General features: G+C 35.0%; 1 protein-coding gene across 1 annotated transcript in view; it reads right to left on the bottom strand.

The window, feature by feature from the left end:
- MTHFD2L (methylenetetrahydrofolate dehydrogenase (NADP+ dependent) 2 like) overlaps window positions 1-27,890 on the bottom strand; it is a gene marked incomplete at its 3' end in the record, with an annotated part of 137,846 nt that overhangs the window by 26,776 nt on the left and 83,180 nt on the right. The gene's annotated exons all lie outside the window — the stretch shown is intronic.

The following is a 27,890-nucleotide window of genomic DNA, read 5'->3' as shown; positions in this document are numbered from 1 at the left end:
AACTTGGAAGATGGAGGTGGAGAGAAGGAAGAGAGGGAGGGAGGAAGGATAAAAAGAAAAAAAGTGAAAATGCTAATAATTCATATTCCTCAGGGTTGTGGTAAACTGTAAAGTGCTGAATACAAGGTATTATCTCATCCACTCCAAACATGAAAGGCTATCTTGAGCTTTATATTTATTTTTTTCTTGGTTTCTTTGATTCATTATGTCTGTATATGACTTGGAATGGTGTAAGAAACAGTTCTCACTATTTCTCCATTCAAGTTTGAAAGATAGCTCTACAGAGATGTTATGTCATCATCTATATTTTATAACTCTTTTCAAATTTTATTTCAGGCACAACAGTACCAGCTAACAATGGCTAGTGTTCCAATTTTTTTGTTATAAATTAACAAACCATTCCCAAACTTAGTGTCTTAAAACAACAACTAATTATTATGTTCCACAGTTGTGTGAGTTGACTGAGCTCAGCTGGATGGATCTTCTTGTGGCTGCGGCTGAAGTCATCTAAAGCTGTGATGCAGCTGGTTGTCCGAGGTGGCGCACTCACAGGGCTACAGCTGATGCTCATGGTGGCTGAGCTCAGCGGGGGCTGTCCAATGGAGCACGTGGGCGTGGCCTCTCCATGCAGCTTGGGCTTCTCACAACCTGGCAGCTGGCTTCCAAGAGTGAGTGTTCCAAGTGATAGGAAATAGAAGGCGCCCGTCACTTAAGACTGGAACCTGGAAACTGGCACAGTGTCACTTCTGTCATATTCTATTGGGCAGGCAGTGACAGAATCCACTTCGATTTAAAAGGAGGGATGGAGATGCCATTTCTCAGTGGGAGGAGAATCAAAGAATTTGAGTGTCCATCTTTACTCCACCAGAATGCCTCTGGTGGACATTTTGTCTGGTGGGTGATGTACTCACTTTCACTTGCTACATCCCTTGCTGGAAAAGGGTTACCTGTTGTTGTGTTGGCAGACGCTTTCTTCTAGCATCTGAATATTCATTTAAGCATTCCAGATGGTTTAAATGTCACCTTGTGGCATATGATTTTTACTACTAGTAAGAATTGAAAGGCTATAAAGAAACAGTGCCAAAATAGTTGTAGCTAGCTGATAGGTTCCTCAGCCACAAAATGATACAACCAAGATGGCATCAATGTTTGAGATATATTTTTTCTCTTGCTTTCCTATCTTATCCCATAGAACTTCTTCCTTTTTACCAGTTCTAGCATCGATATTGAGTATTGCTCTAAAGATAGTCATAAAATCCTGTTTCTTCTTGGCATTCAATAGAAAAAGAAACCATAATTGATTATGACTGCAGGAAATATTTTTAAAATCAAAATGTTGATGAAATAGTTATTAAAATCCAGCTACTATGCTTTTGAGAAAGATCCAGATCTCCCTCTTAATTAGAATTGTTCAATACAATATCTCAGAAAATATCAACTGGGAATGGTCAAGTGCACAATTTTCAGAAAAGAGGGGAATGTGGGCTTGATTTTAATTCCCAGGAAAATTACAAAATGGAAAAAACCTGAATGCATTTTTTTCTGATGATGATGTTACATATGTCCATTGCAGAAAATCTGAAAAATATTTAAAAGTTTAAGAGTAAAACAAAAATCATTATAATCTTGCCATCCAAAGACAAGAAGTATATTTTTATTGTATTTCTTTCTAGGATTTCAAAATACTTCTACATTAGATATAAAAGCCTGTAATTTTTTTGCACCATGCTTCATTGTATATCTTACCACTTTGCATTAAAATTAAACTGTGAACTTTTTCCTATTTTATCAATTATTTGAAATTTTAAAACTACATGAAATAATTTATTATATGAATTACCATAAGTCATTCATTCCTGCACACTCTTTCCAATATTTTGCTATTATAAATAATGCAGTGATGATCATTTATGTTCAGAAAACTATGATGATTTCTGAACTGCAGCATCACATTTGACAGAATTTTTCATTGAACCCTTATTAACATGACGGAAAAATGTGGGCTGTATAAAAGCTCTCATTGGTACAGTCATGCCTGTTTAAATAACATATTCTGAAATGGTTTATCAATGCATCCGTTAAAAAGGTCTATTGAGGTCTTCCATGAAAACTATTTTTCAGTGCCATTTTCAAATTTTGTATGAAGAACTTCGAAGAACACACTGGCATTATAATGTTTGCTTTATCTTTGTCTTCCTCCAGGTCCATTTTCCACCTTCCCCTGCTCTACTTTATGGCAGAGATGGGACTGATCCTCACAGAGGTCTTGTGTGCTTCCTGTCTTTTTTGGAACCCTGTCATAGCCTTGAGAACAAGTACAAGCTAACCAACTGGCAGGTTCAAATCCTGTGAAGAGAGCTGAGTTGTTTCAGTGGAGGCCATTTTCAATCAGTCAACTAGCCAACCACCAGCTGAAGGCAGATGCTTGAACAAGCCAAGTCAAGGTCAGAAGAAATGAGCCAAGGTCACCATAATTGACCAGCCGAACCAGACTCATGAGAAATTTTTTTTAAAAGGTGGTTGTTTAAGGTAACTGAGTTTGGGGTTTTTTTTGTTTTTTGTTTTTTACACAGCTAAAGCTGCATAGCCCATATTAGCAAATGACACAAAATTGGACAGAATAGCTAATAGGTAGCCACTTTGGAATAATGGACTATAAACAGCAATAAGAATTAGAAAGGGGTTACATGTACAATTCTGATCAGTTGCTTTACTTGACTAAAAACTCATTAAAAACTATTAGGCTATGCTAAGACAAATAGTGTCCAGATACAGGGATGTAATGTTTTCTACTATATGTTCAGCAGATACTCTCTGGAAATGTTGGTTGTATTCTAGAGGCTGATCTAGAGAAGAACGATTAGAATGGATCTAGAAATCATGTCATATGGAGCCAGTGCTATCAGATTAACTGGTTCAACTGTTTACCGTCAGTCTTCGATAAGATGAAAAAGTTTGTGCCACAATGTAAAGCAACTGTATCACTAAACAAGCTGTTGAATTCAGCTAGCTTTATTTTTTCATAGCAAGACTTTCTCAATGAAGAAAGCAGTATGTTGACTTATATTCTGCCACATTTCCTTATCTTGTTGTGGACCTATGATTATAGTTCCCAGAGGGTAAGAAACAGTCATGGATCAGTACTGGTCCACACGCCGAATATCTCTGAAATAGAGGAATGGTTGAATAAACTCAGGCTGCCTATCTCAGGGGAAGAAAACCAAAAAAACTAAAAACAATCAAAACCCAATGATTGCGGCAGTGTCTCCAATATGTTAAACTGAATAGGGAGTAGATTTACTTTGTATATTTTCAGAAGGAAGAATGAAGGGACAAAGGAAGGGAATAGATTTTAGCTCAATATAGAGAATTTTAAGAGTAATAAAATAAGCCACAAAGAGAAATACTGTCCTTATTCCTCATTAGAAATATTCACAATAGGGTAAGGAAGAGATTGAATTGGTAAGGTTAATGAGGCTTTCCAGTTCTATGATTTAAACATTCTCTTTTGTCTAGAAAAATTTTTTTTAATTTTTTTCTTTCTTCTTTAACATTCATTTCTGAACCCTTGTAGACTTCTGACCTTTTATTCTACTAAAGAAAAGAAAGAAATAATGCAAATTGTACTTAGTTGAAATGATAACAAATAGGCATGTATGATGTCTACTTCAGATATGTTAAATACTCTAAGTTGTCCACTTATATTGTTGTCTTCTAGAGACAAATGCTTGGACGTGTAAAGTTGCTCTTTAATTGTGTCTTTAAGGACACTGAAAAGAAATTTCTTAGACATGATGTATTTATTTCCCCAAATATACAATTGCAACATATTTAAATTATCGTTCGATAAAAGTGAAATATCATTAAAAACTATTCATATACTTGGAAAAGACATTAGATACCAGTAGAATGTGAAGTCAGAAAAAAAATTTTTGCTTTTTGTTAAAGTTGAAAATGAATAGTACCTTCAAGTGAACATTTCCTATGAGCTTTTTTTTTTGATGTGATAATTCCATAGAAATCTATCCTTAATTCTTATATAATTTGAAGGCTCAAGCATTATATGTGAGAACTGAAACCATCCACACCCACACAGCTTACTGTATACATTAATATGATTTTACTATTTCACTGTCTTCATCAACATGACTTTATTATTCCAGGAAACTCGTGCTCAGAAAGATAAAAGTTTCAAGTAATTTTATTGTCTCAAGAACATATTGAAAGACTCATTTTAATTAACATCAAACTGTTTGACTTTTCAACAGATAGTATCAAAATTTTCAAGACTCTTGGAAATCCTTGCTTTAATTAAATTCTCTCCTTGTTGTGTCTGCCAATCCTAAACTTTTATATTATGATCCTTACCTAATCCTAATCAAACTTTCACATTAAGAGACTTGCCTTAAAACAAACTTCAACATCTCTTAAATATCCCAACTTTGCTTCCACACCCCGAGATGTTACTAAGGTAAAGTGGCTCCCTGGGGGGTGGGGGGGAAATCCCTGATTTGTGGAATTTGATGATTTCTGTGGTATACGTACTCCTACCATGGCTGACTTCAAGCTACCGAGGTGACATCACTGAACACAGAATTGGGAAGAGATGTTCAGGATCCTTCACAGGCTGATAGAAGCTAGCTCCAGCACACCACTGCTCCTATGCGACTGTCAAGACAGTGTTCTCCCATGCTTCTGTAACCTAAACTCAGATTTCTTATCAATGGATTGTTTGGGTGATATTTGGGAGAAGCCAAGTATTCAACAATACTGGGGACCTGTGAAAATCTAGTCAAGAACTTCTCTTGGCCATGGTCCAGGACCTCAACTTGGAAACCATGGTTGCCTCTGTGGTCCCTTGAGCCTCTTGCTGGTAAAGGGAGCTGCTGGCCTCTGTGACTGGGATGATGAGGTAAGTTTTGCATTGAGTCCAAACTCTGACTTCTTTTCATTAAAGCTCCTCAAATGCTGAGTTTATTTCGTCTTCTTTAAATAAGAAATTCATTTTAGGAATCCTTTGATTATTTGTTCAGTTAAATAACTTTTGTCCTTGGTGGAAATCAGTGTTATTACTTACAGCACAATTTGTCTCTGTCGCTGTCATCTTTTTCTGTATATCTATAAGGGAAGAGTTCACAGGGAGGGGATGGGAGTAAGCTGGATAAATCCATTCCTCAAAATGACCCTGAGGACTGAAAAATTGAGAAAGTGTCTCTTGAATTTTGGAAAATCCTGTGGAAAATCTTTGCCTCAGGTCACTTAGCAACATTTTATGAGAACTTGGCCTCAGTCTTCTCTTGTTTTGTTGGTGAAATCTCTCCAAATCTTTCCATCTGCAGGGAACTGTAAATTAGTCATTTGCAGCTGGAAACTGGCCAGCTACTAGGCCAAGGTGGGGGCAGGGTGCTGAGGGACCAGGGAAAGAAGCGGCACTTTCAACCTCTGATGTAGACTCCTGTTTCTTACATGTATTTGCACAATATCCCAAATTCTTATCCTTACCTTTGTAAATGGCATCATTTAACCAAGGATAATTTAGAATTATAATAGACATTTTGAGGAACTTCTGATGTGAACAAGTGTTCTTTTGAGAGGTGCCATAGAACATAATGGAATATTATTCCAAACATCCAATGGTCTGCATTTTATATATATATATATATATATATATATATATATATTTTTTTTTTTTTTTTTTTTTTTGCGGTACACAGGCCTCTCACTGTTGTGGCCTTTCCCGTTGTGGAGCACAGGCTCCGGACGCGCAGGCTCAGTGGCCATGGCTCACGGGCCCAGCCGCTCCGCGGCATGTGGGATCTTCCCGGACCGGGGCACAAACCCGTGTCCCCCGCATAGGCAGGCGGACTCTCAACCACTGTGCAACCAGGGAAGCCGCATTTTTTATATTTTTGAGGAAGTATCCAAAGGCATTTAGATTCCAAAATTGTTCCCTTAAAAGATGTCTTGGCCAAGGCAAGCAAAAGGTGAAAAACTAAAAATAGTCTCTCTTTTAGATTCCTCCAAATCTCAGTACAAATCTAATAGCTTTTATCCTATTATTTCTCTTCCCCCAGCCTATGTTTCTCCATTTCCTCTGGCTTGTTCCTTTTACCTCCTGGCTGGCTAGAAAAATCCCCAAAGTGCAATTACTTCATAAAATTAACTAGGCCCCCCCCACCAGAAACATGGAAAGTTGAATTGGTTTTAAGATCTAGTCTCATACTGAGCCGAAAGCTGTGTTAGATTTTTTTCAAAGCCTAGAAAGATAAAATTTGCAGAGGAATTAGGAAATTTCTAGCTTACAAATAAAATTATATACTAAAGCCCAAGGCAGGTTTATAGAGGTAGCTTGTGGTTTTTTCCCCCAAGCCAATTAATCCATCTATGAAGTTATTTCTAGCAGAAGAAAAAGGTCTTTATTAATGCAGATTTTCAAAAATAATTGGGATAACTATTTTAGAGTGAAATATTCTCATCAGAAAATTTAGTAAGAAGATTTATGATTCATCTAAGATTTCTCTGTTGTGGATGAAATCTCTTTGACTGATAAGTAAACTAACCAATAGATGGTCTATACAGAATCACATTACTTCAAAGGTTATGACTTTCTTATTAAGCGGATGCAAATCTGTTATTTTGTGATCACTTATATGACAAATATGAAATAAATCACCAAAGCTGTCTTAGCAAAGTATACTGAATAGACGTAATATTTAAAAAACAATATCAATACTTAAAGTACAAACAGGACATTATTCTAGACCTTGGGAGCTAAGTTTACTTTTATATGAAGGTATAACCAATACCCCCTGAGCACATAGAGTCTATATCCTTATTCTTATCAATTAGAACACCAACTAGGTATTTTCATATGCTTCTTTGACAATCTCAGAACTCAGTTCACATGAATTTTTTTTAAAAGTAATCCTTTCCCTATGAATCCTCCTATCATAGTCATCTTTCTTTATGAAATGGCTCAGTCAAGGCATCCTGATAAAAGGAAGCACCACATTTACACAACAATTTAATTAGTAGAGTTCAAAGGGCTGTGAAAACATCTAATTAAACTTCACAACAATTCAGTGAAGCAAGAGAAGGTTTACCCATTATCCTCGTTCACAGAAGGGAGATTCTGAGGTGCTGAGAGGCTAAATGATTTCTTGGTTTCACAATGATGAGTCAGAGGTGAGGCTGGGAACAAAACCAGAACTCTTGCTCAGATATAAAAGTAACACCACGGAAATGCTTTTTCAGGTGGATCACTCCTTCAGCTGGAAGTTGTCCTACTACATAAATAACAAGAGTAATTGCAATGGAATTCGTATGAATGTATATGTTTCTGTCTAGATTAGAAAAACTTTCTTCAACAGTATTTACTTTGGAGACAGTCATATGATGGCTAAATGGATCCTAGCTAAATAGAACCAACATTAGTAGTAAGAGTACTTCAGTGTCTTCCCCAAAGTGTCCTCCTGTTACTTCTAGGAATCCTGAAGAGATGTTTATAAACCAGTGAGTCAGTGGCAATGACCACAGAACATACCCTCTTTTTTCTCTTTTTCTCTGGCTTCCTTGATTCCTATCTGATACGTGTTTGACTATGATGCCTGTCATGAGAGTAATGTCTATACGTAGGACAACCTCCAGCTGCTTCCAAAGCTTGTAGTCCTTGGGGTGCCAGACCAGTACTAAGTTCCTTACAGAGCTGAGGGCCAGCAGGGCCCTGCTCTGTGCCCTACTTGATCATTTAGGGGTATGGAATCCTTTGTTTTCAGAAATTCATAGGATCACTCTTGAGTAGTTCTTTCAGCTTCTTCCTTGAACCTTTTCTCTGCAAAGTCCAGTGGACCTTTGGGGCAAGATGCATGTTTCTCTTTTCTTCCTCCCATTAACAAAACTATGTTCCCTTCAAATAGACACTGGTGCACTGGGGGCATCGGTGGAGGTTGGAGGCCAGTGGGGGTGATAGGTAAGGGTCTACATTATCAATCACCATGTTATATACAGAGAATATATATACAGCATACAAATGGAATGGGATTCAAACATTTTTTCACCCTTTCTTTAAAGGAAAAACGTTTACCAAGCTCAGTATGTAAAATGATCAAAGCAAGGACAGATGTATTAGTTGAAAAGAGAAGGTAGGGTTGGGGGAGCTCTGCAGGCAGTCAACAGCTCCTTAGGTTCCCAAGAGTCCAGTTTGAAAACCAGTGAGTCTAATTCCTTTTGCTTAAAAATATAGCTCCTGAAGGCCAGAGAGTCTAAATAATGTATGCAAATAAGGCCGATATTTAGGAAATACAAACTATTTTTTCATAATTCTCTTATTTCCTTTGTACTTATTCTTAGACCTTCTCTTCTTCCACCTTGTTGCCTGCTGGTCTCAGCCTATTCATAACCAATGCTGTGGCTGGACCTGCCCTGGTGATTCTTATTATGATTGCAAGATGCTCTCAGCAATAACCATCAAGAAACTTTTAAAAAAAAATCCTTATTGATCACAGGACCTGGAAATTAAATGGCAAACCTGGGGCCACAGAGCAAGGTCACAGGTAGAGAGAGAGAGAGAGAGAGAGTGAGAGAGCATGGGACTGGGGTTCTGCTTTTTATTGGGGTTGAGGGGTGTCTAGGGTTTCAAAGGCTCACTCCTTACTGGTGAATTTAAAACATAAGAATGGGAATTAACAGCACAGGAAGAGAGAAAACAAGCAGCCCAAATCATCAGTTATCAAAATCAACCAAGATCTCTAAAACAGAGAAGTCTGTTTAGACTTCTCTAAAGTCTAAAGAGGGGATGGGTAGCTGGGGTCTTTACTGGCTGACAATGTGTTTATTCAAGATAGCCATCTTTGAAGTGGATGCCTCTTTGAAGTGGATGGTTCCACAATTTAGGCACTTGCATTATAAAAAGAAAAGCCAACTGTCAGGGCTTGCACTATGCACCTCCTTTAAGTATTCAAGCATCAGCTAAGACAACCTGTGTTTATTGACTTAGAGAAGTGACACAGACAAGAAAGAGAAGCCGAGAAGAAAGAATTTGCTCCCTGGCTCCTGGATTTCAAAAGACTAGCACTTTAGAAGTGGTGGGGAGGAAGAAATTTTCCTTTACCCTTCTAAGTTCATCTGGCTGGTCTAAGAATTAAATTTACATGAGACAGATTAGCAGAAGTAAATCACACAAAAGTTTAATAACTTGTATACATGGGAGAGACCCAGGAAAACTGAGTAACTCACGAAAATGGCAAAACCCCTCACTTAAATACCATCTTCAGCTAAAGACAAAAGTGGACGCTGGGAGTTTGGGACTTCAAAGAAAAGAAAGGCAATTCACATGGAGATGGAAAAACAAATGTTTGGTAAACAAATGTTTGCTGGGCCATGCACAGATGATGGGACAGAGTGGACTCTGATCTCTAGGCCCTGCCAAGTTTCCCCCATCACACCTAGCCCATTACTTTTTGCTGGTGATAGCTCTATTCTGGGAACAGGCCCTTCAACTAAATTCTTTTAGGCAGTTAAATAGGAGGTAACAAGAAAAACTTCTTGAATCTTCTGTTTCTTAAAAATAATCAACCTAAATGAATCCTCATGCCAGAGAAACACATTTTGGGGTGGCAAATTTTGCTCCCCTGCAGAAGAGTAGAGAGACTTAAACTAGAAAATCGGAGTGCTAAATATGAAGAGTCAGGAAATTTGGAAGAAGTGATGAGAGCTTAGACTTAAGAGGTTCCCAGGGACAGGTTGCTAGTCAAATTGCCTAGAGCTGTGTCTTGGAGAACTGGCAAAAAAATCCAGCATTGGTTTGGGATATCCAAAAACAAAGGGACATTTTCCTCATAGCCTGTGTAGAAGTTGAGGAGGTGTCATGGCCCCAAATAATTAAATGGATGCAAGGAGGGCCTAGGAAGACGCTTTAGACACTTTTTAAGAGTTTCCTGTAGCAGAGTGATAAAGCCACTAGAAAGAAATTGACCAGCATCTGTGCAGATAGCTGGCAAGGACCAAATAAGGTGAAGGACATCTTACTGGATACCAATTTAGAAACATAATATCGAGAACTAAATACCCCCACCATGCGTTGGTACTTACATGGCAACCTCAGGAAAGAGGGAAGTGTTTAATAGATGCTTAAGTATACAGTGGTTTGGATAACTGGCCACCAAATAACAGAAATGTTTTTAGAATTAAATCAGGTCTACAAATATCAGAATCTCAAGCATAAATAACTGACTTTAACATGTTTAAGTACTTTGGAAGGACAATTTAACAGTGCTTTGCTTGCTAAAAGAAAAACAAATAATGAAGGCTCCGTATGTGCAAATTAGGCAAACTGTATTTCTTCATCTACCACACAACGTATTGCTCTAGAAATCTTGCTGTACAAATCTGGATATAGAGAATATTAAACTTAGCAGATTGTACGATACACCAAATTACTATTTTACTAACTTATATATTTAGAATTATCCATAACAAAAATACTAGCCATGGAAAATTTTAAGTGCTTGTCTAGTGTCCTCTGTTCCCTGGCCAATATCTAAGACTCGGATTCAGACTCAGGCTTTATAGTTTAGTGCCTGGGTTACCTTGAAGAATTACCTGCCTAAGCCTTAGCTTTCTTACCTACATATTTAGAATAATTATAATAGTTACTTCATAAGAATGGCTAGAGAGGTGAACGAAATAATGTATATAAAGTGCTTAGCACACTGCCTGCTGCATAGAAAATATCCAATACATACTGAGGATATACCAGTTATTCATATATTATCCTGGACAAAACATTTGGAAAAAGAGAAAGTTACTGTACATGCATATATTATGTTATAATCTACTATTTTTCAAACTGTGTGGGTTTGAAACAATGCAGTAGCAATCAGCATTTTTTTCAAAGGAATAGCACAGCATAACGTCTATGGCATAAATCAAAGAGCAAGACATATGGTAAAGGTAAGTATTCTTCTGTAAAAATTTGTCCTAATTAAACTCAAAAGCTTTTGCACAGCAAAGGAAACCATAAACAAAACGAAAAGACAGGGAGTTCCCTGGTGGTCTACCGGTTAGGATTCAGCGCTTCCACTGCCGTGGCCTGCGTTCAATCCCTGGTCGGAGAACTGAGATCCCACAAGCTATATGGCATGGCCAAAATAAAAAACAAACAAAACTAAAAGCCCACAGAATGGGAGAAAATATTTGCAAATGATGCAACTGACAAGGGACTAATCTCCAAAGTTTACAAACAGCTCATGCAGCTTAATATCAAAAAAACAAACAACCCAATCAAAAAATGGGCAGAAGACCTAAACAGATATTTCTCCAAAGAAGACATAGAGGTGGCCAAGAGGCAAACATGAAAAGATGCTCAACAGCGCTAATTATTAGAGAAATGCAAATCAAACCTACAATGAGGTATCTCCTCCCACCAGTCAGAATGGCCATCATCAATCAGAAAGTCTACAAAAAATAAATGCTGGAGAGAGTGTGGAGAAAAGGGAACCCTCCTACTGTGTTGGTGGGAATATAAATTGTTACAGCCACTATGGAGATTCCTTAAAAAACTAAAAATAGAGCTATTATGTGATCCAGCAATCCCACTCCTGGGCATATATCTGGAGAAAAACATGGTTCAAAAGGATACATGCACCCCAATGTTCACTGCAGTGCTGTTTACAATGGCCAAGACATGGAAGCAATCTAAATGTCTATCGACAGATGAATGAATAAAGAAAATGTGTTACATCTATACAATGGAATATTACTCAGCCATTAAAAAGAATGAAATAATTCCATTTGCAGCAACATGGATGGACCTGGAGATTATCATACTAAGTGAAGTAAGTCTGACAGAGAAAGACAAATATTGTATGATATATCCTCATATGTGGAATCTAAAAAAAATTATAAAATGAACTTATTTACAAAACAGAAACAGACTCACAGACTTAGAAAACAAACTTATGGATACTGAAGAGGAAAGGTGGGGGGAAGGAATAAATTGGGAGTTTGGTATTGACATATACACTATCATTTTAAAAGAGATAACTAACAAGGACCTAATGTATAGCACAGGGAACTCTGTTCAATATTCTGTAATAACCTAAATGGGAAAAGAACTTGAGAAAGAATAGATATAAGTATATGAATAACTGAATCACTCTGCGGTACAACTGAAACTAACACAATACTGTAAGTCAACTATAGTCCAATATAGAATAATTTTTTTTAATTTTGTCTTATTTTATGAACATATATGTAAGTATATATAACATTATGAAATATGTTATATAATGCATTAAAGGCTAATTTTTATCCCCATTCCCCTATATTCAAACTCCTTACCATGTGACTGTAAAAAATTAATAAACAGAAACATTAAATAAATAGAGTCAGGAGACCAGAAAGGGGAGTTCCCATGCCCTATGCTGATAGCAGAGTCCAACAGGAAGGGGAAAGACCTCCTCTTCTTTCCTGGCAAGAGCTCAGCCAATGAGAGACTGTCACAAATCAGTCAATATAAAGCCATTTATATTACTCAGTCTTCCCAACTTCCTTTTCCCCTCTATAAAAGAGTTCTCTCTGTTTTTTTTGCTGGGGATTTGCACATGGCTCACCATGGTTGCAGACCCTGAATTGCAATTCTTTGCTGACCTGGAATAAATACATTTTTGCTGGAGAAATAACTGTCAGTCTATTTGTTTTAGGTCAACGTGACCTTGTAGTTCCTTTATTTAAGAGGTGGAGTCTTTTTTCCAGTGCTTTGAATCTGAGCCTGGCCATGGAAATCAATCTAACCAATAGAATAGGGCAAAAATGACAGAGTGCCAGGAAAAATAGAAGAAATAGTTGTTTTCTATGTTTCATCCTTAAATTAAAGGGAATAATTCTAGTATTTAAAAATTGATTATATTTTTTCTATTTATTTTCAATTGATAACTTTCATTAGATTAAGAAAATTTCCTTTATTCCTAGCTTTTAGGATTATTCCTGATTTTTTAGAAATTTGTTTCTTTGTTGTTGTTTTATTAAATCATGAATAGGTATTGACTACTATAAATTGCTTTCTCTGCATCCATTGAGGTTATAAGAGTAATAGTTATAACAGTTTTAAAAATTTGAATTCTTGTCTTCCTTTAGTACTGTTGTTTTTAATTTACTAATATTCAGAAATAAGACTAGGCTGAAGGCTTTTTATTCCCCTGTCACCTTTGTCCTGTTGTGATATCATTATAATAATCTTATAAATTAAATTGGGTAATGTTTCTTCTTCCTTTCTGTCACCCTTCCTCTACCTATCCCTCTCCTTGCCATCCCATAACTAAGTTTGTATAAAGCATAATTATTTATGTTTTAAAGAATTAATAGAAATTATCTCCAAATCATCTATTACTTATGTCTTTTAATATGAAGAACTCTGTTTACCATTTCAATTTATTTTATACTTAGTAGCTTAATCAGATTTTCTATGTCTTGGGCCAATTTGGTCATTTTTCCCCCCTGGGTTTTAAAATGTTATCCAGGTTTTAAGTTTCAATCTAGGTTTTAAAATTTAATGGCATAAAATTATTTATATAATTTTAAAGTGTTCCACTGTCTCAGTTATATTTTCTGATTTTACTTTTTGTGCCATCTCTTTTTCCTTTTTTCCCCTAATTTTGATCCTAATGACTACATACATCCATGAAAATTTTGGTGTATTCTAATACCGATTATGAATTTATCCTATTGAAAATATGAACTCCATCAAATGATTCATACCATTAACTGAGCTATTCCAAATTTTAATTATAGAATTTAAAAATTAGATGTGTATACAGCTTTTGATAGCTCACATTTAATTTTTTCTATTTATTCTTTGAGTCATAAAGCTATATTTCAATAAATTAAGGTTTGTAATAAATGCAAATAAGTGCAATAAAACCTGCAGAGTCTTGGTATTCCATTCATTGAATACTTAGATTTGAAATTTCCAATTGATTTTGAATAAAATGCAAATAAAATTTAGATGATTCATTTATAAAATTTCAACTCCACTCTAGTACACTTAGTTTGACTAAAATATTATTTAAAGGTTCAAAATTTCTATAATATCAATGATGAGGAGAAAAGAAATATATACACATATATGTATGCATATGTGTATGCATATTTTTAAAAATTGCAAATTTTGACAATGACTGCTTCTGATTCAACTGATACAATATCTCATCTCATTTGGAAGAAAGTCTGAATTATGTGTGTACCACAATTAATCCCAAGTCATTTCTGTCCATAGCATTATTTTCTTAGCAGCTTTATTGATATATGATTCACCTATTTAAAATCTACAATTCAGTGGCTTTCAGTATTCATCACCACAATCACAAAGTTGTGCATTTATCACCACAATCAATTTTTTACTATTTTCATCATCCTCAAAAGAAACCTCTTATCCATTAGCACTCCCCATTTCTCTCTTCCCCTAGTCCAAATCACTAATCTATATTTCTATATTTATGGATTTGACAAGTCTGGTCATTTTATATAAATGGAATCATACTATGGTGCTATATTTGTGTACTAGCTTTGTGTGGGGTTATGTGTTCTTTTTCTTGGGGTATATACCTAGGAATGGAATTACTGAGTCATATGGTAACTCCATGTTTAACATCCTGAACTGCAAAATAATTTTCTGAAGAAGCTGAACCATTTTATACTTCCATCAGAAATGTATGAAGATTCCAATTTTTCCACCTCCTTGCAAACACTTGATATTATTTGCAGTTTTGATTACAGCCATCCTAGTGGGTGTGAAGTGGTATCGTATTTGGTTTTGGTTTGCACTTCCCTAATGATAATGATGGTGAGAATCTTTTCATGTGATTTTTATTGACTATTTGCATAACTTCTTAGAGGAACCTCTGTTCAAATCATTTGTCCATGTTTTAATTAGGTTGTTTTTTCACTGCTGAACTGTATGAGTTTTTTGTATATTCTGGATAAAAATCCCTTATCAGATATTTGATTTGCAAATATTTTCTCACATTCTTTGGGTTGTCTTTTTACTATCTTGAAGATATATCCTTTGAAGCACAGCGTTTTTAAAATTTTTTATGACCTTCAATTTATCTATTTTTTTCTTTTGTTGATTGTGCTTTTGGTGTCATAGTTAAGAAGGTTTTGCCTAGCCCAAGGTTATGAAGATTTACTGCTATATTTTCTTCAAAGAGTTTTATAACTTTAGTTCTTATGTTTGGTCTATGATCCATCTTGAGTTAAATTTTGTGTATGGTATGAGGAAGCAGTCCAACTTCATTCTTTTGCATATGTGGATATCCAGTTGTTCCAGAGCTATTGGTTTAAAGAGACTTAATATCATTGAGATGGCAATACTCCTCACATGTTCTACAGATTCAGTGAAATTCTTGTCAAAACCCCAGCAGACTTTCTTCAGAAATTGACAACTTAATCCTAAAAATCATATGGAAAATTATGAACATGGGATGAATGAATATGGGACATCTTTCTTTTTATTTATGTTGCCTTTAATTTTCTTCGAAAATGTTTTGTTGTTTCTCAGAGTAGGATATTTTCTATTCTTTTTGTTAAATTTATTCCTGAGTATTTTATTATTTTTGGAATTGTTTCTTAATTGTGTTTTCAGATTATTCATTGCTAATGTATAGAAATACAATTGATTTTTATATATTGATCTTGTATCCTGAAACATTGCTAAACTCATTTATTAGTTCTAATAATTTTTAGATTCTTTAGGATTTTGTATATACAAGATAATGTCATCTGCAAATAGAGATCATTTTACTTTTTCCTTTCCATTATGAATGCTTTTTATTATTTCTTCTTGCCCTGGCTAGAACCTCCAGTATAATATTGCATAAAAGTGGTGAGAATGGTCATCTTTGTCTTGTTCTTCATCTAAGGGAAAAACATTCACTCTTTCACCAATAAGTATGATTTTAGCGATGGACTTTTTAAAAATGCCTATTATCAAACTGAGAAAGTTTCTTCTATTCCTAGTTTGTTGAGTGTTTTTATCTTGAAAGAATGTTGCATTTTGTTGAATGCTTCTTCTACATCTATGGAGATGATCACATAGCTTTTGCCCTTTATTCTCTTGATGGTGTGTATTACATTAATTGATTTTGTATGTTAATGCAACCATATATTTCTAGTATAAATCCCACTTGGTCTTGGTATGTTATCCTTTTTACTTATAGCTGGATTAAGCTTGCTAGTATTTTATTGAGGATTTTTGGATCTATATTTATAAGGAATATTGGTCTGTACTTTTTCTTTGTCTGTTTCGATATCAGAATAATATTGGCCTTGTAGAATGAGTAGGGAAATGCCCCCAACTCTTCCATTTTTGGAAAGGTTTCTGAGGAAGTGGTATGAATTTGCCTCTAAATATTTGGTAGAATTTATTAGTGAAGTTGTTTGGGCTTGGGCTTTTCTTTGTGAGAGGAAGCTTTTAAATTACTGATTCAATCTCCTTACTTGTTAAATGTCTACTCAGATTTTCTATTTCTTCTTGTGTCAGTTGTGGTAGTCTGTGTCTTTCTAGGAATTTGCCCATTACAGTTTTTATAGTATTCCCTTACAATTTCTTTTTATTTTGGTAAGGTTGGTAGTCATATCCTCTCTTTCATTTCTGATTTTAGTAATTTGATGTTTCCCTTTTTTTTTTTCCTGGTCATTCTAGGTATCAATTTAGTCGATCTTTTCAAAAAAAACAAATTTTGGTGTTGTTTATAATCTTTATTGTTTTGTATTCTCTATTACTTTCATTTATGCTGTAAACTTTATTATTTCCTTCCGCTTCCTTTGAAGCAGCCAGCTCTTCTGTTTCTAGTGTTCCAAGTTGGAAGGCTAAGATATTGATTTGATACATTTTTTCTTTTTCAAATACAGACATTTGCAGCTATAAATTTCTCTCTAAGCACTGCCTTAACTGCATTCCATAAGTTTTGCTGTGTTATGTTTTCATTTCCATTCAGTTTAAAGTAATTGCTAATTTTCCTTGTGATTCCTTTTTTGACCCATTAGTTATTGAGTGTGCTGCTTAATTTCCACACATATGTGAATTTCCCAAATTCCTTTCCATTATTGCTTTCTAGTTTCATTCCATTGTGGCTGGAGAACGTACTTTATGTAATCTCAATCCTTTAAAATGTATTGAGGCTTTCTCTAAATCCTAGCATATAGTTTATCCTGGAGAATTTTCCATGTGTTCTTGAGAAGAATGTGTATTCTGTTGTTGAGTGGAGTGTTCTAAAGATGTCTGTAAAGCCTAATTAGTTTGTAGTGTTGTTCAAGTGTTATATTTTCTTGTTGCTCTTCTGACTAGTTCTGCTATCCATTGTTGAAAGTGGGATATTGAAGTCTTCAACTATTGTTGTTGAATTGTCTATTTCTCATTACAATTCCATCTGGTTTTGCTTTATAGATTTTGGGGTTCTGTTTTTAGGTACATAAATGTTTATAATTGCTATATCTTCTAGATAGGTTGACAGTTTTTTCATTATAAAATGTCCCTCTTTATCTCTAGTAACATTTTTGTTTCTTAGTTTTAAAGTCTACTTTGTCTATTAGTATAGCCACTCTTGTGGCTATACACAATATACAAAGTCTATTTTGTCTATTAGTATAGCCACTCTTGTTTTTTTTTTTTTTTTGTTTTTGTTTTCATTGCTTTTTGCATAATGTATCTTTTTGCATCCTTTTTAAACTATTTGTATTTTTGAATCTAAAGTGTGTCTCCTATAGACAACATATAGTTAAATCTTGCTTTTATACCAGTCTGACAATCCCTGCCTTTTGACTGGATTGCTTAATCAATTCATATGTAGTGTTATATTGGTAGGGCTGGATTTATGTTTGTCATTTTACATGATTTTTTGTATATATTTCATGTGTTTTGTCTTCCTCTGTTTCTCCTTTACTGCTTTACTTTTTAATTAAGAGAATATTTTCTAGTGTAACATTTTAATTTCTCTATTTTTTTTCACTTTATTCTTTATTTTCTTAGTGGTTGCCCTAAAGTTTACAGACTAACTTATCAGAATTGACTCTAGATTTATCTTAATTTAGTGCCAATGAGATATAGAAATATTAATCCTAGTATCTCTATTCCTTCCTCCCTTTTTTAGTTTTTTTCTTTTTCTTTTTTTTTTTTTTTTTTTGTGGTACGTGGGCCTCTCACTGTTGTGGCCTCTCTCGTTGCAGAGCACAGGCTCTGGACACGCAGGCTCAGCGGCCATGGCCCACGGGCCCAGCTGCTCCGCAGCATGTGGGATCTTCCCGGACCGGGGCACGAACCCGTGTCCCCTGCATCGGCAGGCAGACTCCCAACCACTGCGCCACCAAGGAAGCCCCTCCGTTTTTTAGTTTATTATTATTATACATATTGTATCTTATTACATCTTTATATGTTACAAACTCAACAATATATTGTCATAAATATTATTTTATATAACTTTATGTCTTTTAGAATATATGAGAGAATATATTAGAGCAAGAACTAAATGTCACTTCTGTTTCTATTCATCTGTTCCTGTGGATTAAACTTACCACCTGGAGTCATTTCATTACAGTTTTGTTCTCATCTGCCTCCTTTGTATGTTATTATCAAATATATTACATTTGTATATGTTATAAGCCCATCAATACAATTATATACATATTTTGTATGTATTTACTATTTAAATAAGAGAAAAAAAAAGAAATATACAGTTATATGTCTCTTATAATTACCTATGTAATTACCTTATTGGAGCTCTTTGGTTTCTTGGCATGTGTGCATTTGAATTATTGTCTGGGGTCATTTGCTTTCAACCTAAAGAGGCTTCTTCAGTATTTCCTGTAAGGCAGGTCAGCTGGCAATTCTTTTAGTTTTTATTTATCTAGAAATGTTTTTTGCCTTCATTTTTGAGAGATAGTTTTACTAAATGTAAGATCCTTGTTTGACAGTTCTTCTTTCAGCACTGTAAATATGTTATCTCACTGTCATCTGGCCTCCATTGTTTCTGATGATAAATGAACTGTTCATTTTATTGAGGTTCCCTTATATGTGGTGAGTCATTTTTCTCTTGCTGTAAGGTTTTCTCTTTGCTTTTCAACATTTTAGGTGTGATATGTTTGAGGGTGTATCTATTTGGGTTTATTCTAGTTGGAGCTTGGTGAACTCCTTGCATTTGTACATCAATGTTTTTCATCAAATTTGGGGAATTTTCAGCCATTTTTTTCTTCTAACATTTTTTTCTGCTCATTTCTTTCTCTCCTCTCGTTCTGGTAACTCCATCACACATATGTTGGTGTGCTTAATAGTTTTCCACATTTCTCTGAGGCCCGTTCATTTTTCTTTATTCTTTTTATTATCTATTCTTCAGATGGCACAACTTTATTGATCTGTTTTCAAGTTCCCTAATTGTTTCTTCTAACAGCTCAAATCTACTATTGAACCTCTGTAGAAAATTTTTTCATTAGTTATTTCACTTTTCAACTTCAGAATTTTCATTTAGTTCTTCTAAATAATTTATATCTCTTAACTGATATTCTTTTTTACTAAGACATTGTTATCATGGCTTCCTTTACTTCTCTAAGCATGGTTTCCTTTACTTCTTTGAAAATACTTACAATCGCTGCTTTGAAGTCTTTGTCTGCTAAATTTGACATCTGGGCCCTCTCAAAGGCATTTTCTTTTGCCTGCTTTTTTCTCCCTCTCTATATATTGCTGTCACACTTTACTGTTTCTTTGCATGTCTCAATATTTTGTTGAAAACGAGACATTTAAATAACATATTATAGCAAATCTGGATATTGATCTACTCTACTTGAATTTCTTTTGTTGTTTTTATTCTTTATTTGTTTAGTGACTTGGCTATACTACTTCAGTGAAATCTATTTTACCTGTAGTGTGCATCCTTTGATATCACTCCTCAAAGAGCACAGCCTTGGGCATAAACACAGTCACCATGGGATGACAGTGGTTTTTAACAAAGTTCTCTTTAACGATATCTTTCTCTGATCCCTCTGGTAAGCTAGTCTCTCTCTTTTAGCTACTCTTCCTCTATTGGTATCACACCCAGCTTTTAGACTCCACTAATTGTCTATTGATTGCTCTATTATTTCAACAATACCTTGGGGAACAGACTGTTCTACAGTCTGATTCAGTTAGAGTCAAGCTTCTTTACAGGGGTAGTTTTCGAGGCCAGTCTTTTGTTCCAACCACATGAGGTGTTTTCTTAGCTTTATCTTTCCTTGTTTCTCTCTGTTAAACATATAGCTGATCTGTGATTTAGCTTGTAGCTTTCATGGACTACCAGCCTCTTCTTCATTGTCTGCCACCAAAATCTTCATTGTATTTGACAGTGCCTTTAGGCTCGAACTTCCCTATACTCTCTCCAAATAAAATCATTTCCCTTAGGAAGAGTTATGGGGCTTTCTATTCTTGCAGCCTGCCTGTCCCCCTGGGTAAGAACTCTGAGCAACCTCTCCAGATCATTATTCTGCACAGATATTTATGTTCATATTATCATCACAAAACTATTTCATTTCAATGATGAACTTTTAAACCAAATTTACTATAATATTCACTATAATGTCAGATGTTTAATATTTTATAGAATAAAACTCTAAAAGCTTTACATTGATTCCATGAATTCAATAAAAAAATCAAACCATTATTAAAATTAATTGAGTTTCTCTGCATGTCTGATATATATATATATTTTTTTGTGGTATGCGGGCCTCTCACTGCTGTGGCCTCTCCCGTTGTGGAGCACAGGCTCCGGACGCGCAGGCTCAGCGGCCATGGCTCACGGGAGAGCTAGCCGCTCTGCGGCATGTGGGATCTTCCCAGACTGGGGCAAGAACCCGTGTCCCCTGCATCGGCAGGCGGACCCTCAACCACTTGTGCCACCAGGGAAGCCCCCATGTCTGATATTTTTAAGCACACTTTTATTTTACTCAGCAGGTACCATGCATGCTGTTCAAAGGGAGGTGTCTTTGTGTCAGGAAAGAAGAGGGAAAAAAAGATGGCTTATCTCTGTCTTTCAAATTTAATCACGAATTAAAATTAAAATAACCATTCTTTTCACTGCAAAGATGTGTCACATTATACTAGATGAGATGATGGTTAAGTCTGGAATTACAATATGGAAGTCACCATGTCCATTCTGGATTTTCAATACAATAATAACAATGCATACTACTACTACTAAAAATAATAAAATACATGATATATATAACATTGTATATATAATGTTTTATATATATATATACACACATATGTGTGTGTGTGTGTGTGTGTGTGTGTGTGCGCGCGCTTGTGTGTATATTCCAGCACTAAACTAAACGGAATTCCAGATATGGAATAAGCTGGAACTATTCTGGGAAAACTGGAACATACAGACAATACTCGCCATGTACTGATTTGATTAAAAAGTGACATATTCACATGGTATCTCTCTCTGTTTATTTGGGTCCTCTTTAATGAGTTTCAGAGAAGAGCCAGAACTCTTGAAAATTTCAACTGATGAGGTTTTCTTGTCCCACACTTTTACTCACTCTCCATGGTCTTCCTCCCCACAAATCCAATACTATTATTGACTGGAAATTTTATTCCCAACTTACCAAACATTACATTGAATTATTAATATTTTATATAGTCAGCACTCAGATGATGTATAATTTTTTTGGCAGGGGGACTTACCTTTAGATCTTGTCTTCTACTTCTGTTTTAGGGACTCATTTTAAAGGAGATAAACTTTATGAGTCCTTATGTATCTGGAAATTTCTTTGTTTCATCATCACTTCTGAGTGATAGTTCAGCTAGGTACAAATTTCTAAATTAAAATGTTTTTTCCTCAAAATTTTGATGATATGACTCCATTGTCTTCTGGCACCAAAACCATTGATAAGTAATTAATCTTCACTGCAGATTCTTATTTGTGTGTAGACACTCTCTTTTTCCATTGTATATTTTAGGATTGTCAATGTCCTGAAGTTTTCATCTTATGTACCTAAGTATAATTATTTTATTGTAATATTTCTCAGCACATGGTAAATTTTTTCAAACTCAGGACTCATATCTCTCTTTAGCTTCATAAAATTATCAGTGATCTTTCCTTAAAATGTTTTGTTTACATTTATCTTTAATATCTCCTTCTGGAGAAATTTCTTAATTTATCATCCATATCTCAAGCCATATATTCTAGCACTTTATCTCTTTGTGTTTAATTCTGGAATGAGTTCATTTTATTATTCCAGTGGATTTACTTTTCCTCTGTGTTAATTGTATTCAGCCTGCTTTAAAGTTTTATTTTTTTAATTTCAATAACAATTCTTCATCTACAATGTTTCTAATTAATTATTTTTCATAATTATCTGTTCTTGCTGCATAACCTCCTTTTTCTTGTTTTTAAAATTTCATTCTTCTCTCATGGTTGTAATCCCGTCTTCATCTTGCTAATGAAATCAAAATAACTTTTTAAAAAGTCCTTTCTGGTTGTACTAGTATGCTTATTTTCCTTAGTCAGCTTTTCTGTTTACTAAGTTTGTTGTTTGTCTTTTGTTAAGTGATTGTATAGTCATTTTCCACAAGATATCTCCTCCTAGAGCATCCTGGTCTCTTACAGCAAGTTTGCGGTGGCCTCAACACAGGCTCTGCTGGTGGTCTGGCTCCAGAGCAGGCCTGGCACTCAGGGTTGCACTCTTCACAGATCCACTTCCAGATTTGTTCCTGCTAAGGCACAGATCCAGACTCCCATAACTGTACAAGCTGTGCTGCAGGAACCCCAAGCTATATGGCAGGAGGTACTGCTGTTCTAAGCTCAGCCAGGAGAGTAGAAAGCAGGTGGCACCTTTCCCAGAACCCAGTTTTACTCAAGCTGTGCAGATGTGATCCTGAGCTATGTGCACAACTTGTGTGGGCATAAAGATGCCAGCACTTTTTTCCAAGCATTCACCTGAGTCTCAGCCCTCTCCTACCCGTGGGCTACTTCACAGCTTCAGACTGTTCTGAATTTTATTTGTTCCTCATTGCTTTTTTCTTTTAGTGGAATATCCTTATTCTACTCTACAGAGACCTACCTTATTTTCTAGAATAACTATGTTTATTAATTTAAAAAATGTTTTGCCATATTGTCAAATGATATACAAAACATTTTATTTCCCACTATTCACTTAGGAGAAGAGAAAGGCTGATTCAATTTCAATTGATTAACATTCCAGTTCAGGTGTATCCTGAATTTTGAAACTTGGTTTCTCCACTGAAAAGGTCAGAAACATCTAGTTTTATATTACATTCAATTCTTGGAAACACTATGGCTGGGTGTACCCAATGATGTGGAGGGATGGGCATGAAAGAAGTACCTGTGGGGAGGACAGATCTTCCAAATGTCGTGACATATCATTTTACAGTATTAAAAAATCCTATTCATTAATATCACCACTGCTCTCATGAGAAAAAACATTAAGTATTTGGAAACTGTCAAGCTCACAGTGGGGACACTGCTTTTGCAAAATTCTAAGTTTGCTTGAAATCAAACTATAGCCTAGCTCACACATCTAGTACAAGTCCACCACAACTCGCCTGGGTGCCTTTTGTACCTGCTACCAGTCTTTGCTTTCATATTTTCCTTCCCACTGACAAAAACAGACCAGTGGGCACTCTGATCCATTTCCTTCAAGCCCAACAGAAGGATCTGTCTTTAGCGCCAAGCAAGATTTTTCCACCCCATTCACCTTTCTGATCTGAGGGTCATGCCACTTTCCAGCACATTGGAAAGACTGTGGTGATGAATATAATGAATGATTTCATTTGTCACTTGAGACCCCACCCTCCACAAACAGAGAGTGTCACAACCTTAGCATATAATCATCCCATGACAACAGTTGGGACAAATAGTAACAAGAGGATTGTTCTGTCACACCTATCAACAAACCGAAATGGTGTTAGTTCTAAGTTTGGTCCTTCATAAAGCATAACAATAATGTTATTAAACAATGTTTGGAGCCAAACCTTACAGAGTCCACTACCATAGATGGGGTCAGTATGCAAGCCAAAGTCAGGAAAGAATGGGCACCTTGAAAGAACGAAAAAAACTCTCTGTTCTCTTAGGGATTTAATGGGTGGGTCTGTTACCTTGCCTACAAGCTTTGTTTTGGGAGAATAACTAGTTGTTTATATCATTATCTGTGATGCAAGGACCACAAAATTAAGGGCAACACATTCATATTCATTTGGAAACATTAAAACTGTCCAGAGCATGGAACTCTGAAGAGGCTTGAGATGAAAGGCGGGAAATCAAGGGAATAAGTTTTTGAGGTTAAAAAAAAAACGCTTATTAAAAACAAACAAATGAAACTAAATAATAAAACTAAATACCAAAAAAAAAATCCAATGCTTGTTATAAAAAATGAAGAAAATCCACACAAAGGGATTTGAGAAAGCTTCTCCATTAGGAACTAGTAGTTACCCAGTAGGGTAATCAGGTTTGTCACTTGGTCTGCACAAGCATGCAGTCTGAGTCATTGGAAAGAACCTGGGCTTTGGTGGCAAACAGATCTCCACCTTGACAATTATAAACTGTGTGTTCTTACACTAATGGTAAGATTATATTCCACATTTATAAAAATAAACACAATGACATTTCCCGAAGCCCTAAATTTCTTGTAAAAATAAAATTAAGTAGATGAAAGCACAGAGCATGGTGCTTGGCATACAGTAGCATTTGATGAATGACAATTGCCTTTGGTTTCTTCGTTTTCTAACTGAAATCTCAAACACAATATGAATATTGTGTTGTATATAGCTTTAATGACATTAAGTTACCATAAGTGACCTTATTCCTAGGTAACTAAAATGTCTTTCTTTATATAAGTTGCTTTCTTTATAAGTTGCTTCAAACTTTTTTTTAAAAAAAGTCAAGGTATAATTAAATATCTTTAAATAAATGTCATTGTTAACTTCCTTTTGGCAATTTTAGCAATTCAATTTATTTTGTGAATATCCCTAGTTATTTGTTTAGGGTAAAAAACAAATATAGCTTAAAGGACCACATATAAATAAACCAAAATTGCCCCAGTTTTACCTGTTTTAGCCGCTATTGTTATATGACTATGACCTCCAGCTGATTCCAGGAAAGCAATGTCATAATCAGTGAGGCATTATTTTTGTCTCTTTGGTCAGGGGAGGGGAAGGGAGCCTTTCCCTTACATAATTATTCTAGGATTAGTGGTGCACCAACCATTTTCCATGTAGCGTTTACAGGCCAGAATCCCTAATGAGGCACATTGGATGATGAGAGAACATTTGATGAATATATAAGAATAAACAATAGGTAAAAAAAGATTTTGATTTGAGTTCTAAATTAATTCCTTGGCCATGAAAACACACAAAAAATGTACAAGGAGTTAAAACTTCTCCAGTTGGAGCACGTATTTTGCTAGAAACAAATATGGGTCTATGACAAAAAGAAACGGAGATGAAGGGATAATTTTTGTCCCCTCAACAGATTATTGATTCCTAAAGAATGTCAGCCTCACTCTATGAGATTATGCTCTTTAGCACTGCCATGCATTATGAATGGGACACATATGGCAGGCTGTTTTGTAAAAGCAGAACTGGAATAAAGATGTAGCAATACTCTACTCAAATAAGGAAAATGCCAAGTGTTTTGCTATTTGAATATATGAATGGGAAATATTCTTAATTGGCAGAGAGTTACAGAAGTGTAGATATAACTCTGGAAGCTTTGCAAATTTAAACTCATGCTTGTTTTTTGTCTTCCTTAAATATGCCCCTTGGGTTCTATTAAAAAGTGTTACTAATAAAATGTGGAGTGTGACCAACATAGCTGTAAATTCTTGAGAAACAGTTATGCATGCTTGATGCCTGCTCCTTCAGTTATTATAACACTGGCACTTAAGAAAAAACAAATAAACAAGGAAAATAAAAGCACATCCCCACTTTCCAAAATTATGGCAACAATAGCCAAAAGCAGAATGAAGAATCAAGATCAGGGGCTTTAGTATAAGACAGGGTTCCAAGCGCTGGTTCAGCTACTCCATTATATGACCATGGCAAATCAATTCACTATAAGCCTCAACTTTTTGCATCTATAGTGTAAGGATAATAAACTAACTAACCTCATAAGGGTGTTGTGAGATTTAAATAAGATGATGTTTCAGAAATGCTCAACAACTATTAGCCCTTATTACCATAATAGATAAACATTATGAACACTAATATTTAAATAAAATGATGAAAATCCTATACTGAAACTCTCTATTCAAAGATTATTTTCAAATCTGCTTGATAACAACCACTATGTTTTAAAAAATAATGTTCCATAAAACCGCGGTGGGGTGGGGATGGTGGTGTGCTGAATTGGGCGATTGGGATTGACATGTATACACTGATGTGTATAAAATTGAGGACTGATAAGAACCTGCAGTACAAACAAACAAACAAACAAACAAAACAACTAATACTAAACTTCCTTTGGGTTATTTGTATGGAAATATGTTAATATAAATGTTTCAGACATTACATGAAATTTCTAAAAATCTTATATGTTCTGGTATATGTTATAAGTCATAATTCTAATTATTACTTTAAAATGTATATCTCAGAAATAACTAAATTTCCTTGTCAACTGCATTATTATGAACTTTCATCAAATCTTTAACCATGGTCATTTTTAAGTCTTTTGTCATTTACAGACAGTTCTGGGTGTACTCTGATGCTTTTGCAAAAATATTCCTATAAAAGGGTTTCATCTTCAAGGAATTCATGGAAAAGACTCTGACAAGTACAGCTTTCTGGTAACTGACTATACTGCTGAACTGAATGAAGAAGCATTTTCAGAACTCTAATGGAAAACTGATGAATTCATAAAAGTGCTAACAAAAGATCAAGATGAAAAAAAGAATTAATTACATGGGACTGAGTGAACTGATGAGGATGATTATAATTTTTGAGACTTTCTGTTTGAATAAAAAAAAATCCCACAAGGACTCAGAGGCAAAAAATATACAAATCAATTTTCACTGCAAAGTAAAGAAGCTGTTACAGTGGAGGACTGAATGTCAATATCATGACATAGTATAAGTGTGTTTCATGTTTGGTAATTGCAATCATTGTTGCTTTTGTTGTGGTCATCCATTTACAATGCTTGGTGTCAGTTTATTTATCTCTTGTAAAAATGAAATACAGTGTGTATGTGTGAAAACAAAAAAATAAAATGGTAAAAAAAAATAATGTCCCATAATACTCAAATATAAGAAGGTAATAATTATTTAATTATTTAATACCTCTCTTTTCTTCTAAGAGTTATTGTTTCAGCTAATACATTTAGGTGTTTAATGCATTTTAATTTAGTTTCTCTATATGATGTGAGGAAGGGATCCAATTTTATTTACTTGTATGTGGATATCTGCTTGTCCAAATAAAATTTTTCAAAAACACTGTTCTTTCCCTATTGAATTATCTTAGTACATTTCTTCAAAATCAATTGACTATAAATGTAAAGGCTCATTTCTAAACTCTCAATTCTATTCCACTGAGGGAAATACACACACACACACACACACACCCCTATCTTTATGCTTGTACCACATAAACTATAGTACTATGGATACCATAGTTCTGTAGTAAGTTTTGAAATCATGAGTTGTAAGTCCTCCAACTTTCTTTTTGTTCTACGATAGTTTTGGCAATTCTGGGTTTGCTGCATTTCTGTATGAATTTTAAGATAAACTTGTCAAGGTCTACAAAAAAGGCAACTGCAATATTGATAAGAATTGCATTGAATCTGTATAACAGTTTGGATAGTGTTTCCATCTTAACAATGTTAAGTCTTCTGATTTATGACTATAGGATATTTTCC

Source organism: Leucopleurus acutus, assembly GCF_964270905.1.
Source record: "Leucopleurus acutus genome assembly, chromosome: 4".
Taxonomy (NCBI): domain Eukaryota; kingdom Metazoa; phylum Chordata; class Mammalia; order Artiodactyla; family Delphinidae; genus Leucopleurus; species Leucopleurus acutus.
Note: the sequence above shows the minus strand (reverse complement) of the source record. Positions and strands in the feature narration are given on the sequence as shown.